This window comes from Micromys minutus (assembly GCF_963924665.1).
Source record: "Micromys minutus genome assembly, chromosome: 33".
NCBI classification, from domain to species: Eukaryota; Metazoa; Chordata; class Mammalia; order Rodentia; family Muridae; genus Micromys; species Micromys minutus.
Genome location: NC_137968.1, coordinates 3202589 through 3218301, shown reverse-complemented (window position 1 = coordinate 3218301; position 15713 = coordinate 3202589).

Genomic DNA, 15713 nt, shown 5'->3' with positions numbered 1-15713 from the left:
GGCCTTGTTGAGGGAAGTGTGTCACTGTGGGAGTGGGCTTTGAGACCCTCCCTCCTAGCTGCCTAGAAGAGCCAGTCTCTTCTGGTTCCCTTCCAAACATGGCGATATAAAACTCTCAGCTCCTCTGCACCATGCCTGCCTGGATGCTGCCATGTTCCCCTTGATGATAATGGACCGAATCTCTGAACCTGTAAGCCTGCCCCAGTTAAATGTTGTTCCTAATAAGAGTTGTCTTGGTCATGGTGTCTGTTCACAGCCGTAAAACCCTAACTAAGACATCAATGGTCACCCAAATTTTGTTTCTGTGGAGTTTTTTAGGTTCATCACCTTAAAAAAGGAATACCGGGGTTGGAGAGATGGCTCAGCGGTTAAGAGAACTGGCTGCTCTTCATGCTCTTCCAGAGGATTCGGGTTCAATTCCCAGCAGCTACATCCCAACTGTCTATAACTTCTGTTCCAGGGGCTTTGACACCCTCATATAGATATACACGCGTGCAAAGCATCCAATGTACATAAAAAATAAAAATTAAAAATGAGCAGTAGAAAGAAAAAAAGGAGCATAAGAAGTGAAATATAGTAAGGAACTTATTAATTTCATATTGATTGATTAATTGATTTTCGAGATACGTCTTCTCTGGCTGTCCTGGACTTGCTTTGTAGACCAGGCTGGCCCCAAACTTACAGAGATCTGCCTACCTCTGCCTCTCCGAGTGCTAGGACTAAAGGCATGTGCTGCCCACACCCAGCTCATATTTCTTAAACCTTTCCAGTTGGGCTGGAGAGGTGGCTCAGTGGTTAGAGCACTGACTGCTCTTCCAGAGGTCCTGAGTTCAAATCCCAGCAACCACATGGCGGCTCACAATCATCTGTAATGGGATCCGATGCCCTCTTCTGGTGTGTCTGAAGACAGCTACAGTGTACTCATATATAATAAATAAATAGATCCTTTAAGAAACCTTTTCACTTAAAAGAGAACCTTGAAGCTCATGGCTATATTTTATTATTATGTTTTTGAAAAACAAAACGTATTATGTTTTATTTTTAATTTAAAGTTATTAATTTTTAAAAATGCCTTTTTTTCACTAGCAAAGGTACTGTGGCAGACTAGACATTATGATAATAATTATGATAATAAGCTTTTGAAAAAGCTTTTGACATATTGCCCTATTTGGTTGGAAAAACAAAACAAAACGTCAAGTGGCTTTGGAAATTCAGAAAGGTCTCTAGGCTGGTCCTCTGTGCTGTTTTTGGAGAGAAGGAACTGGACAGGACTTTTCTGAATTTTGTCCAGGTCAGATAGAGTTCAAGATTCAAAGACAGAACAACATTGTCATTTTGAGTTTACTTTCAATTCATATTAAAATATCCATTTCCTGCACTGAGTTCAGCTCCCCTCCCTGCCGAGGGCCAAGAAGGCCGGTTAGAGGAAGAAAAGATACCAGGGCAGGGCAGGTATTTAAAAACAAAACAAACCGGACAAAACTCATTTTGTAAAATGTGGAGCACAAGTGGCTACTCCCAGCTACAGACAATTAAAGCTCGGGTCCTAAGGGTTAGCCTAGGCAAGCTTCAGACCCTGAAGGGAAATAGAAACAGGATCCCAAACATCAAAGAAACCTTTTTTTTTTTTTTTTTTTTTTTTTTTTTGTTCCTTTGTTTTGTTTTGTTTGTAGCATAGGTAAGGCAGGGTCTTTTTGTTGTTGTTTTTCAAGGAAGAGGTTCTCTGTGTAGCCCTGACTGTCCTAGAATGTGCCCTGTAGACCAGGCTGGCCTCAAACTCACAGACATCCACCTCTCTGACTCCAGAGTGCTAGGAGTAAAGGCACCACCACCACCTGGTTTTAGAAAACCTCCCGCCCCGCCCCCCCCCCCCCATGTTTTTTCCGTCCTAGTATTTTCCATCTGGACAAGGATATAATTTACAATACTGAGAGCTGGTCTCCCCTTGAGTCCTTATCCAACTTTTCTTGCATCTATTTTATTGGCTGGTGAGACCAACAAATACCGGAAGTGGCAGAGATGCTTGCAGCCTTCCTGGGACGTTAAGTCCTGGTGTTCGCCGAGTCTCAAGGTTGCTTTTTGTCTGCTTCTAAGAGTAATGTGAATTGAATTCAACCAAGTCCCTTTTATCACCTACAGAGATACTCAATGGCTTTTCTCTGTTAATCTATGTGAGTTCTGAACTACATAAATAGATTTCTTAGTGTTGAATTGCTTTTGAAGACACAAGATGAACCCTACTAGGTCACAATGCACCTACTGAAATATTTCATCTAGCACCTTTGCGTCTATGTTCATAAGATTTAAGCCTTAATTTTGAGAGTCCTGAACGCCCGGACAAGGAATTTGGATTTATTTGATAAGGAAGGGTTGGGGGAACGTTGAAGGTTTGATCGATATCTTACCACCTGGAAGATCTCATGGCCAGTGACAGGAATTTATCTTCAGTGATTATCTGGGTCGCCGTTTCGTTTTACGTCGCGGAATGTTTCTTGTCTCAATCCTATTCTAGACTGTGTGCTTACTGATTATTGTGCCGATCCAGTCACAAAATCTTAATTTTCTCTTAATTGGAAATCGGTCTATATTATGCAGCCGGAGTTTCTTTATAGGCTTGTGCGCCACCGTGTTTTCGAGCAGAGCGGTTTGCCAAGAAGGGGCGTGGAGCGATTTGATTAACAACTGTCCTGGGAAATATGTGCCCCCCCGCCAAGGCCTCCTGCAGCAGTGGGCTAGCACAACACATCACGCGAGCAAGGTGACTATCTACTGAAATCTCCTGACGTGTTCAGGCCGCCTGCTCTGTGGTTAAACTGTATGCCAGTGTGTGTCCCTTGCTATATAACTGCATACAGAGGATATCCCTCATTTCCAGCCAAAGTGCTTAAAGCCCAAGACAGGCTGATGAATTCAAGCCCTAAGCAACACAAAACAAACAAACAAACAAAAAGACTCCTGAAAATAAGTCTCAGATGCCTTCATGACAGCCCCAGAAGCCGTCTGACCCCAGCTCTGTCCTTGGACCATCACTCTGGACTGCAGGGTCCTAGCTCGCCTCAAGAATGGATGCTACCTGCGCTGATCTATCCTCGCTTTCCGTGGTAAAAAGGTTTAGCCCAGGACTTAGGCTGTCCGACAAAAACTACATTTCCCAGTCTCCCTTGCAGTCACACAGCCACGTGACTAAGCCACGCCCAGAAGGTTGTCAACAGAAGTGCTGTTCGCTTTTGCCGGTCTTCTGTTTAAAACCACTGGCCCACACTCCCCAATAGAGTTCTCGCTTCCCCAGAAATGGAGGCGGGAATGGAGAAGAACGTCCCCAGACCACCACGCTGGCCCCCTGTCCGTCTCCTCTTATAGACACAGTAAGCTATTATCAGGGACAATTGTATTTTGGCAGGTAAGGTGGACCAGACAGAGAAGCCAAAACTTAGCCATTATCCCCTGTCTCTGGCTGGAGTTCTGGAGAGAGGGGACAAGTAAAAACCAATTGCATTTTGAGGGTGCGGGGATGGGAGAAGTGAATATCAATTGTATAACAGTTAGGTATACATTGAGTTTAGCATAAAGAAAGGCTGATAAATTAACGGATGTTGCCTAACAGATCTTCAGACATAATGTGTCAAGGGAAATCTAAATTGCAACCACAAGGGGAATGCCTAATATCAGGCTAACAAGCTTATTGCAAAACATTAAATAATTCCAGTGGGGGGGTCCCTGCGTTTCTAAATTCAGATTTAGCAACACGTTGCTAACTTCAATTATAGAAAGAAAACCTAAATGCTGGTTCAAACTTCCTGGGCTGGCATGTTTACAAAGGTCCCAAGAGAACTCCCACCCAGAGGCGCTCACTGAGAGATATGGATTAAGGACATAAACTTAGGAATCAGTGAAACAAATGAAATTTTAACAAGTGAGTGAAAGGGGGGCAGAATCTTGTAGAACAGCCATTCTCAGTCCAATGAGATGTTCTGAAACCAGTCCCAGCACGAGGAAGGCTGAGACCCAGGAACTGGAGTATGTATGTAATCTGCAGCCGGGGTGACCAAGAGTCCGGCTGACAGCGGTGTAGACAAACAAGCCGCGAGGCACGAGGTGTTCCCACTGAGTGAGTGACACACACAAGTGACAGAGCACTTCAAGAATAGGTTCTCCATAGCCTCCCCCCCCCAACCACATTCTATAGGCCTTTCAACACACCCGACGTCAAAGAGTAATAAGAAATCAACCTCCCCACAGTTCAGTGGGCTTCTAGTGTCCCTGAAACCAGAACGTTGTTAAGGCATAGTATATATGTAGTAGGAAGAAAATATCAACAATTAGTTATTCATGATTAAAGCATAATCCTGTGATTGCTCATTCTGCGTGGGGAGGCTGTAAATGCTCAATAAATATTGCAGAACTAAGGCCAAGACATCAGTCAGCATTCCGGTCATGCATTACTTGACTCCTTCCCTTACGTTCTGGAAGCCCCCAGTCCAGCGGCCTCCACTGCATTGTAAGACCCTTCTAATTATGTTCTCAGACTGAGGCTCAGTTTGTTCCTTACTACAGCCTGGAAAGTTTGGAAAATGTTTCCTTCTGGCTGTGGTAATAGACTTGTGATCCCAGCTTGTGAGGGGTGGAGGCCAGGAACTTCATGAGTTCAAATACAGCCTGGGCTACACAGAGAGTGCAAGGATAGCCTGGGTTTAACGGAAACCAGGAAATGGAGGAGGCGGTAAGAAAAGCAATGGAAAGGAAGGAACAGGAAACAGGAGGGGGAAGGGAAAAAGAAAAGTCACTGAGCCCCAGAGAGTAGCTAGAAGAACAGTTGGAGAGAAGTTGGGCACCACCCGAAGAGCTCTTCAGATCCCAGAGGAGGGTGTACTGGCTGGTTTTGTGTCAACTTGACACAAGCTGGAGTTATCACAGAGGAAGGATCCTCAGTTGAGGAAATGCCTCCATGAGATCCAGCTGTAAGGCATTTTCTCAACTAGTGATCAAGGGGGGAGGGCCCAGCCCATTGTGGGTGGAGCCATCCCTGACCCAGCCCATTGTGGGTGGAGCCATCCCTGACCCAGCCCATTGTGGGTGGAGCCATCCCTGACCCAGCCCATTGTGGGTGGAGCCATCCCTGACCCAGCCCATTGTGGGTGGAGCCATCCCTGGCCCAGCCCATTGTGGGTGGAGCCATCCCTGGGCTGATAGACCTGGGTTCTATAAGAAAGCAGGCTGAGCAAGCCATGGGGAGCAAGCCAGTAAGTGACATCCCTCCATGGCCTCTGCATCAGCTCCTGCTTCCTGACCTGCTTGGGTTCCAGTCCTGACTTCCTTTGGTGATGAACAGCAATGTGGAAGTGTAAGCTGAATGAACCCTTTCCTCCCCAACTTGCTTCTTGTTCATGATGTTTGTGCAGGAATAGAAACTCTGACTAAGACAGTAACCAAACCTAAGACCACTACTACTTATTTGGGCTTCATTCTTGCCAGAATGTTCCCGATTTATCCCAGGTTCGTAACAAGAATTCTAGGTACCAAAAATCCTTGGTGCTGATGTTACCGAGTGTGGCCTTTGAGTTCTGTAGCCTGTTCTAATGCGTGCTTAAGGTAAGACAGTATATGGGAAGATCCAACAAGATCCTCATGAGTAATCAGGTAGCGACTGCCCAAATGGCCCTAGCCAACCCAAGTCCTCACTACCTGGTTGTTTGTTGGTTTGGTTTCTGTCAGGGTCTGTCAAGGGACAGTCAAGGACGCCAGACTGTCCTTGAACTTGCTATGTACCAAGAACAACACTGAATTCCCAGTCTATCTGCTTCAACCACTGAGTGTACACCCCCTCCCCCCAGTTATACAGTGCGGGCACTGGGAAGAAGGGCTAGGTAAGCACTCTATTAACTGAGTTACAGCCCCAGCCTCACATCACGCAGCCGGGGGCGTGTGATCTTTAATGGTTGGACTCCCTGGGTCCATCTGCCACCTGCTGTTAGTGGCTCACAAAGACACAGCTGAGTATTGCCTCGGGCAATCTGCGGATCCTTCCAGTTCCTCTCTGGTTGGTCTGTCCCCGCTCTGAGTCTACTCTCATCAACGAACCTTCATTGCACCAGGCTGTCCCGCGTTGCTTCCCTGTGTAACCTGCCTCGCTTGCTGTAAGGGTCTGATTTTCTCTAGACCAGGGTGCAATGAATCTGCCAGGCACTCGGCAGAATCCTGGCCCCGCCTCCTTTCCCAGGAACACACTAGGTTATAAAGGCTCCACTTCCCCGCTCCCTTCACATCCGGAGTTAGGGCAGAAAAGACAGCCATGGCCGCTTTCTCATTAGAAACAATTCTCCAGTACCTGCAGTCTCTGTTAGCAGGCTTCCTTCCCCCAAGAAGTCCAGACTGTGGCAGCAGGACCGTAAAAGACTCCTGTTCCCGGAGAGTCTGAGGGAGGTGGCTAACAGCGTCAAGCTGGGCAGTCTGACAGAGGAGGAGCTGTCTGGAGCAGCTATCGCCAGGAAAAAATGAATGCAAGCCAGCACACATACGATTCTAGGTTACCTACTACCACATTTAAGAATGTCGAAATGTGGCCATTGCCTTTAATCTAGCTGTGTTTAAAGCAAAATAGTTACAATGTTAGTGTTTCATTAAGAAATGTATCAGTTCATCTGCTCTTGCTCTACGTCTGCCTCCAGAGTTCGGAGTCTTTTTTAAGTATAAGCCACCTGTCAAATGCGCAGTGGCTTGTGGCTTGTGGCTTCCTATTTTTCAGGAAGACTAGATCCAGTGTTTGGGGAGGGTTTCTCACGCTTACTCATCTTGGTGACTTTAGGGTCAAGCATGGCCTGGGAGATCTATCCAGGAGAAGGATGTGGACACATGAACAGAGGTTAAGTTCAGAGGTGGGGCAGGTCCGGGGTACAGGAGGAAGCGCTCCTGTCTCCCCAACCGCCTCAGTTTTATATGATGCTTTTCTCAGAGTTCAAGGCGCCAGGCAGGAATGAGGGTCAGCTAGTAACCAGAAGGTTGGGGGATGGTCTTGTGCGTTGTGCGTTCCGATACTGATTACTGGTGTCCAGAGATCTGGTTGCAGTGCGGGTGTTGGCATTGCCGAACATCTCCTGTCTCAATGTTGTGTAAGAATTGTTTTCTATCACCTCTGACTGATTAATAAAGGGCTGATGACCCAATAGCTGGGCCGGAGAGAATAGGGCAAGACCTCCCATCCCAGCGAGGGGTTCCCGGATAAAAACAGGAGAGAAAAGAGGTCTCCAGGAAAGTCGAGGTAGGCACTGATGGAGCAGGAACAATTTGGAGGAGACTAAGACGGGAGGCTGGGAAGTAGGCAAGGCCAGCATCGATGGTTTAGAATTCCTGAGAGCCCTGCCCAACTATGATGCAAGAAGCTTTTAAATAAATATCCTGGGTCTCTGTGTCATTCTTTCAGATCAAGGGCGGGTATAGAAAAGCCCGACACATCACACTAGATGTGATGGCTCCAGCCATGCTTCCAGCCCCTGGGAGACTGAGGCAGGAGGGCTTTTTCAAATATGAGGCTACCTCGGGCTACCACCTAAGACCGTTTTTCAAAAAGGCATGGAGGTGGCTGGGGAGAGACTTAGTCAGTAATGTACTTACAGCATAAGCGTAAGGACTTGAGTTCAACCTCAGAATCCAACTAAAAAGCCAGGCATGGCGGTTTATGCCGAGCAATCCTGGCACCGGGGAGGCAGGGATGGGTAGATCCTCAGACACAACTAAGAGACCCTGTCTCAAAACCTGAAGTGGACAGATGCTGAGGAAGGGAGTCTGAGGTTTACTTCAAGCCTACACACACACACACACACACAAACACACACATGCACACACACACACATACACATGCACACACACACAAACACACACACATGCACACACACATGCACACACACACAAACACACACACACGCACACATGTGTCAGATCTCATCCGGGGGAGAAGAAATCAAGGATCTGACAAAGGTCCATGGGAAACTGTCCCCCATGATAGCTGGAGCTTACCAAGGACCAGTTCAGAAGGCTGAGCATGTAAGATGTGCATCTTTCAGGCCCATTTCCCACAACCATGCTGGCCTCTCCCAAGACTCTGAGTGTTGTGTGCTGCTACTTCCTGTCAGTCACTTGTGTCCAAAAGGTGTGTTATAACATCTGTACACAGGGCAGCCTGGAAGGTAACTGCCCTGTTAGGAAGCCAGGCTGAGCTTCGGAAACTGCCATCAAAGGTCTGTGGGGCTCCCCGCCAAGCCTGAGGAGCTCCTCCTGGTTTTTATTGGCGAGGAAGCACCGAGAAGGTAGCAGATGCCGAAAACTATGAGTCAGGGAGGAAGCCGGCACCGAGGCACTTCATTAGTATGGTGCTGGATGATGGCCCGTGAACCCTTCCTTGTGGACCAGTGTTAGCCACATCCCACCTCAGGGGATGGCTGGAGACATACAAGTATGCTGTCGCTGTCTTCTGACACACCAGAAGAAGGCATCAGATCCCATTACAGATGGTTGTGAGCCACCATGTGGTTGCTGGGATTTGAACTCAGGACCTTTGGAAGAGCAGACGGTGCTCCTAACCACTGAGCCATCTCTCCAGCCACCTCATACTCATTCTTAAACCATACTTTAAACATGTTTATTTTACCTCTTTTCCAGAGGCAATCTCTGTTATCTGACCCTTGCTTGCTCCGCTCTCCCTTTTCAAATGTTCTTTCAAGTGTACCTCCCTTTTAAAGTGCTCCTCCCTTTCCAAATGCTCCTCCCTTTCCAAATGCTCCTCCCTTTCCAAATGCTCCTCCCCTTTCAAATGCTCCTCCCTTTCCAAATGCTCCTCCCTTTTCAAGTGCTCCTCCCCTTTCAAATGCTCCTCCCTTTTCAAGTGCTCCTCCCTTTCCAAATGCTCCTACCCTTTCAAATGCTCCTCACTTTTCAAGTGCTCCTCCCTTTCCAAATGCTCCTCCCTTTTCAAGTGCTCCTCCCTTTTGAAGTGCTCCTCCCTTTTGAAGTGCTCCTCTCTTTTCAGATGTTCTGGCTTTCATTTGACTGGGGTCTGAGGAGCCAGATCACTGTATCTTGGTACAGCTTCATACAAACACTTTCCTAACCGTTCAGCTACCTACAGGTAACTGAGGAGCCCCTTTATTTGCTTGTAAACGCGACTTTTCTGGGTCAGAGCAATCCTCTCTGCCTTTTATTTGATGCCATCTTTTAGGATATCGGAGAAAATAACTCCAGCTTAGGCTCAAGCTCAGCGGGAGGACACACAAAGGCTGGTGTTATTTGCCTCATCAGATGGTCTCGTGTGTTCACTGACCCCTGGGCAAACTTACAACTGCGTTTAAAGAACGCATTCATCGCTTACTGTCTACACCAGAGAGATGGAAAACAAGCTGACTTTCTCGCTTGTCTTTTAAGAGCATAGCCATCCAGGTTGCCATTCAAAATGTGGAGAGAAATAAAAGGCAGTTGGGAACAGGAGCGATGGCTTTAGGCTGGAACGGGACTTCGATGACGAAGCTTTGATGGAATCAGAAGTCCTTCCATCTTCTTGCTCCCGGGAGCTTCCGTCCGTTACCCGTATCTTTGTAAAACGAAGGACGGTGGGCGCTAAACAAATGCAAGGCTAAGTCTGATGGAGGGGCAGCGTTTCCAGTTCTCCCCTCACAGCCGCGGGCAGGGAAGAGGGAGGGCGGAGAGAGAACTGGGGGCCAGCTTGGGAAGATAAGGAACAGAGTCACCCAAGCTGGCCTTCACAGTAATGGGCTAACACCACCACAGGCAAAAATACAGGGCCAGGTCACAAACTGGGTAGGAGACGGACGGGAGAGGAAGTAGGACGTGGCGCCCATCTTGTTAAGCTCTGTACAGAGAAATGAACGCCTGCATTCTGGGGAAACACCTGAAACCTGGGAGCAAAGTTTACGCAATAGAAAGCCGTGGATAAACCGTGTCTTTCCAGGAAGTGCGTGAGGTTGAGCTAAACCCGGGGAGAGCCAAGCTTGATTGACACCATGACTCAGCCTCTGCCTCGCCTGCCACATGGGAGGAAAGGTGGGGTTGTTGGTTTTGTAAACTTCCCTGACATCCTTTATTGAGACATCCTTCAAAGGGGCCGAGAAGGATAATTAACCCTCGGCTATTAGATGCAGGGTTTGGGGTAGGGTCATGATGTCCTATGGTCACTTACCACAGGAAATGAGGTAGATAAGGTGTGGTGGTTTATCTTTTCTGTCAGCTTGACTGGAGAGAGACTCTGCCGGGAGACATAAGGCTGGTTGTGTCTGTGACAGTGTTTCCACAGAGGTGGGGTGGGTGGCATCATCCCCTGAGCCGGGGTGCCAGACTGAACAATGACAGGTAAAGGGGAAATCCAGGGGAGCATTAACCCTTCCCCACTCCTGCCTGCTCCCTGACTAGATGCAGTGTGCCAAGCCACCTCACGTCCCTGCGCCAAGATGGACAGACGTATCCCTCAAGCTGTGAGCCACAATTAAGCCTTGTCAGGGAGAACAGGATTCAAAAGGAACTAACAAATCTCTGGAGAAGATGTCTTTGAGGACACCGAGGATTAACTTCCCAAAGGACCCTCATCTCTTTGTGCTGGGGGTTAATCTCTCACAAGGACAATCCAGCATTTTCCAGCTGACCCGTGAGAAGTAGAGCAAGTTCTCCCTACAAGTGACAGGGATGCCAAGGGGGGCTCCGAGTGATCTGGGGGGGGGGGCTGTACCAAAATGCTTCCTACTGAAGGAGTATGGGTTCGATGTGCTCCAGTGTAGACAATTTGCCTTAAAGAAGACAAACACAGACGGGCTGTGGTAGTCCAAGTTTGTACCCACAGACTTGGGAGTCTGAGGTGAGAGGGTCACCATGAGTTTGATGACAGCCAGACCTTGTTAATATGAACAAATGAAATTAAATGTGAGCAACACAGTACAGGCACCCCACCCCACCCTGAAAGCCCTGTGTAAATCCCAGCTTAGACAGGTGTTGGGATTCTGTAAACCCCACCCCTCAGTTACCTAGCAACAGCCAGGTATACCCCACCTATCAATTACCCAGCAGTGGCCAGGTATGCTCCGCCCCAGTGACCTGACACTATAAAAGGAGCTGCTTGACCCCTCCTCTCTCTCTTGGCCTCTCCTGCCCTTGTGCTCTTGCAGCCTTGCTCTCCCATTTCCCTTCCCCCCTCTCTCCCACGTGCTCATGGCCGGCCTCTACTCCTCTACTTCTCTCTCTCTGCCTCTACCACCCTCTTAACTCTCCATGACCTGAATAAACTCTATTCCGTACTATACTGTTGTGTGGCTGGTCCCTCAGGGAAGGGATTCCCAACATGGACCCCTCAGAGGCATCTCCCTTGCCCTCAGGCCTCGCCGCACCTCCATGGGCCATATGCCCCCCACTATCTTCATCCTTCCCCTAACATTGGTGCCGTGACTCGGATCATTATCCTTTCACAACATTGGTGCCCTGTGACTTTTCCTTTCATTGGTGCCCCGTCATCTTTTCCTTACAACAGGTATCTACGAGTTAGTGATATGGTAAATGGTGTGGGACCCTCCTGACATGGAAGAACATTAAATAATCAATCAAACAATAGTGACAAGGGCTCGGTGTGTAACTCGGTGTTAATGTGCTTTCCTAGCACTGCTGCAGAACTCAGTTTGATTCAGCAGCACAAAGAAAGAAAAGAAAGATAGAAAATGTGGGTCAGTGGGTCTCTGGAACCAGCACAGTGAAAAGAGAATGGCCTCCTGCAGGTTTGTCTCTGACTTTCACACACATGATATGGTATATAAACATGCATGTGTACATGTGTGTTCACACATACACAGACTATATATACATATATACACACACACACTCACATACACACTATATATATACATATACACACAGAGACTATATATACATATATACACACACACACTCACATACACACTATATATATACATATACACACAGAGACTATATATACATATATATGTACACACACACTCATACACTATATACACACAGAGACTATATATACACACACACACAGACTATATATATACATATACACACACAGGCTATACACACACACACAGACTGAGAATATATATGTGTATATATATATATACATATATATATATACACACACAAAGAGACTATATATATATACATATTCACACAGAGACTATATATATATATACACACACACACAGGCTATACACACATACAGAGTGAGAATATATATATATGCACACAGAGAGACTATATATATATATACACACAGAGAGACTATATATATATACACACATACACAGACTATATATACATATATATACACACACACTCACACACACACACTATATATACACATACACACAGAGACTATATATACACACACACATACACAGACTATATATACATATATATATACACACACATACAGACTATATACACAGAGAGAGAGACTATATATAAATACATATATATATACACACACAAAGGCTATACACACACAGAGTGAGAATATATATATGTATATATATACACACACAGAGAGACTATATATATAAACATATATATACACACACAGGCTATACACACACACACACACACACACACACATACATACATATTACATATTTTTAAGAAGAGAAGAACTAAAGCCAAGCTGTCACTAGAGCACAAATTAGTGTTGGCTAATAGTGCTACCTTTCAGCTTATTCTCAACCCTGAGTGCTTTTGCTCTTTTGTGGACTATTGGAGACTCTGCCACACAGACCCGGTGTCCCTTGGGTGCCTCTCTAGTGCGGTAAGTACAAAAGAAAGGTGAGAACCTCCACACAAATGAACAAAACCTCAGAACCCCTCAAATGCCATGACATGAAGAAATTCGAGACTTCTTGGTTTCTTCTTCCCTCCATTGTCCCCACCAGGAGCCAGATGCTGTCAGGTCGTTTACAGTTCTGTTCCGAACTCGGCTCTCAAACCTCTTACCTTCTTCCTTTTCACCCCTTCATGAAGTCTCCAGAGGCTCACAGGCCTCAAGTCACCCAGGAGAGCTATGGATGATATTCAACACAAAATTGTAAGCTTACTTTAAACATTAGTGAGTATGATCTTTCTTGCAACTCATGAAATCAAGATGTTAGGTTAGGTGTGGTTGCTCTCACTTGTAATCCCTTGTGAGCCGAACCCGGGAGGATTACTGTTCATTTGAGGTCAGCCCAAACTGTATAATAATGCTGTCTTTAAAAGAAAAAGTCAGCAGGACTCTAATTTCATGTGAGGCATTAGGTTTTCTTGGCAGAAGTCAGTGCTGAGTCCCAGGCTTCTGAAAGTCATTACAGCCACATGCCACATGGTCATATCTGTGACACAACACACTGTTTTTACATGGACCACAGGAGGCCTTATCTGATGCTCCAACTTCCTCCCCTCAAGGAAATTTCTATTTTCTTCCTTGAAGGGATCATATGATTGGGCCAGACCACTAAGGGTAATCTCCCTTGGGTTAATTCAATGTTGCTGTATTACTATGTGACCTATTGACTGGAGTAAACATCTTACATATTTGAACATCCCACCCATATTCAAGGGACAGGCATTTTGCCATAGGACAAGGGCTCAGGGGTCATTCCAAAATTCTACCTACCTCATAAATGCCAGCACCCACCTGTTTCCATTATTCACCCTAAAGTTATAGTCATTGGCTCTTAGCCTAGACAGATAGACAATCACAAAATCCAGTGAAGAAAAAAGATACAAAGTTTGAAGAAAAGTAGAAGGGGATAAAAACACATCTGTGGTTCAGATGATGGGGCGGAGGACGGGGAACTTTGAGAAATGAGATTTCGATTGCAGAGACTTGTCCTCTTAGGTTTTGTGTCTCCATTGCTTAGTACTTGTCTGAGAAGCACAGTACACCCTTGGCAGAGTTTGCTCAGCTGAAAATTTCTGATGTGATGTCTTGGGAACATCTGTGTTCTTGGGAAAATATTAATGAACTTTTTAGCCATCAAAGTATCATGACACCTGTTGAAAGGAAAAGATGACGGGGCACCAAGGAAAGGAAAAGTCACCAATAAAAGGAAAAGTCACAATGAAAGGAAAAGTCACTTAAAGGAAAAGTCACGGGGCACCAATGTTGTGAAAATATGACATCCCGGGTTTCGGCACCAATGTTAGGGAAAGGATGAAGAGAGTGGGGGCATATGGCCCATGGAGGTGCGGCAAGGCCTGGGGGCAAGGGAGATGCCTCTGAGGAGCTCATGTTGGGAATCCCTTCCCCCTGAGGGACCAGCCACACTCTTTTGTTCTCCAAGTTATGAGAAGTCACAGGAGGTGCTGCTGAATCCAGTCTCTTAATTACAGAGCTCAGAAAAGAATGATATATTTGAACTTAAACATCTCCACCACCAAAAAGAACAGGTCTCAGAGAAAACAACTCTACTCTAAGCCCATGAGAAAATCTATGCAGGTCTGTTCTCCAGCTAATTTCACTAGAGTTTTAAGGTTGCTTAAATCACGCTGGTGTGGTGAACGTTGCTCTCCCCGTTTTCTTAAGACACAGAAACACCAGCAGTGGTTTTCCTGGACTCAATGGCTTGAGACAATGAAGTGTTCCCCAACTTCCTTGGTATATGCTCTCAGACACTGTGAGTTTAAGGTTTCTTCACACTCTGACTCTTGAGCTGTATTGAATTTTGTCTTCTTTTGTCTTGTGCATGGATCCATGTGACTGTTCCTTGTCGTGACTTATTAGCCCATTTATTAAGCATGAGTGTTTGCCTGTATGTACCTCTGTGTACCACAACTATACCAGGAGTGTTTGCCTGTATGTACCTCTGTGTACCACAACTATACCAGGAGTGTTTGCCTGTATGTACCTCTGTGTACCACAACTATACCAGGAGTGTTTGCCTCTATGTACCTCTGTGTACCACAACTATACCATGAGTGTTGGCCTGTATGTACCTCCGTGTACCACATCTATGGCTTTAGAGGTCAGAAGAAGGGTTGGGTCTGCAAAACTGGATGGATGTACGGTACTGTGTGAATGCTGGGAACTGAATTCAGATCCTCTGGAAAACAGATATTCTCTTAGCTACTTAGCCACTATTCCAGCTCCTCCTCCTTCTCCTCTTCACTGTTATCCTTTTCTGAACTGAGAGTAGGTTACAGGTGTTGGGATTCTGTAAACCCCACCCCTCAGTTACCTAGCAACAGCCAGGTAAGGCTAAGGCTTCCGCACAAACACAAAATGGTAGAAATTAGCACCCTAGTCATCAAAGAGAATCCCCGATTTCCCAAACAAGGCCTGGCTAGCCTTTGCAGACAAAGAGGGTTAATTCTCTATAGCCACTGGTTTGAGACAGACATTGACCATTGGGAAGACCCCTCTTCAGGGCTCTAGCTGCCGGTCTTCTTGTTCCCCCACTCCAGGGCTTTCACAGCCTGTCCCTACGCTCAAAAGTCCAGGCCTGGCAAAGAGCACTCTCCCTCTCCGTCAGCTTTAGGAATCTGACGGGGCCTCCAGGAATCTGAGTGATGACTCCAGATCCCTGCGCATAGGCGAAACTTTTTCTACCGAGTTTTATCCACTGGGATGCTGGTTTGAGATGACTCAGTAGCCTCCGTTGTTTCTTCCCAATGGGCAACCCCCCACTGGGATGTCTCCTGGAAAATTTCAAATCTCTGAAACTAACACCTCAGCTAAAGAC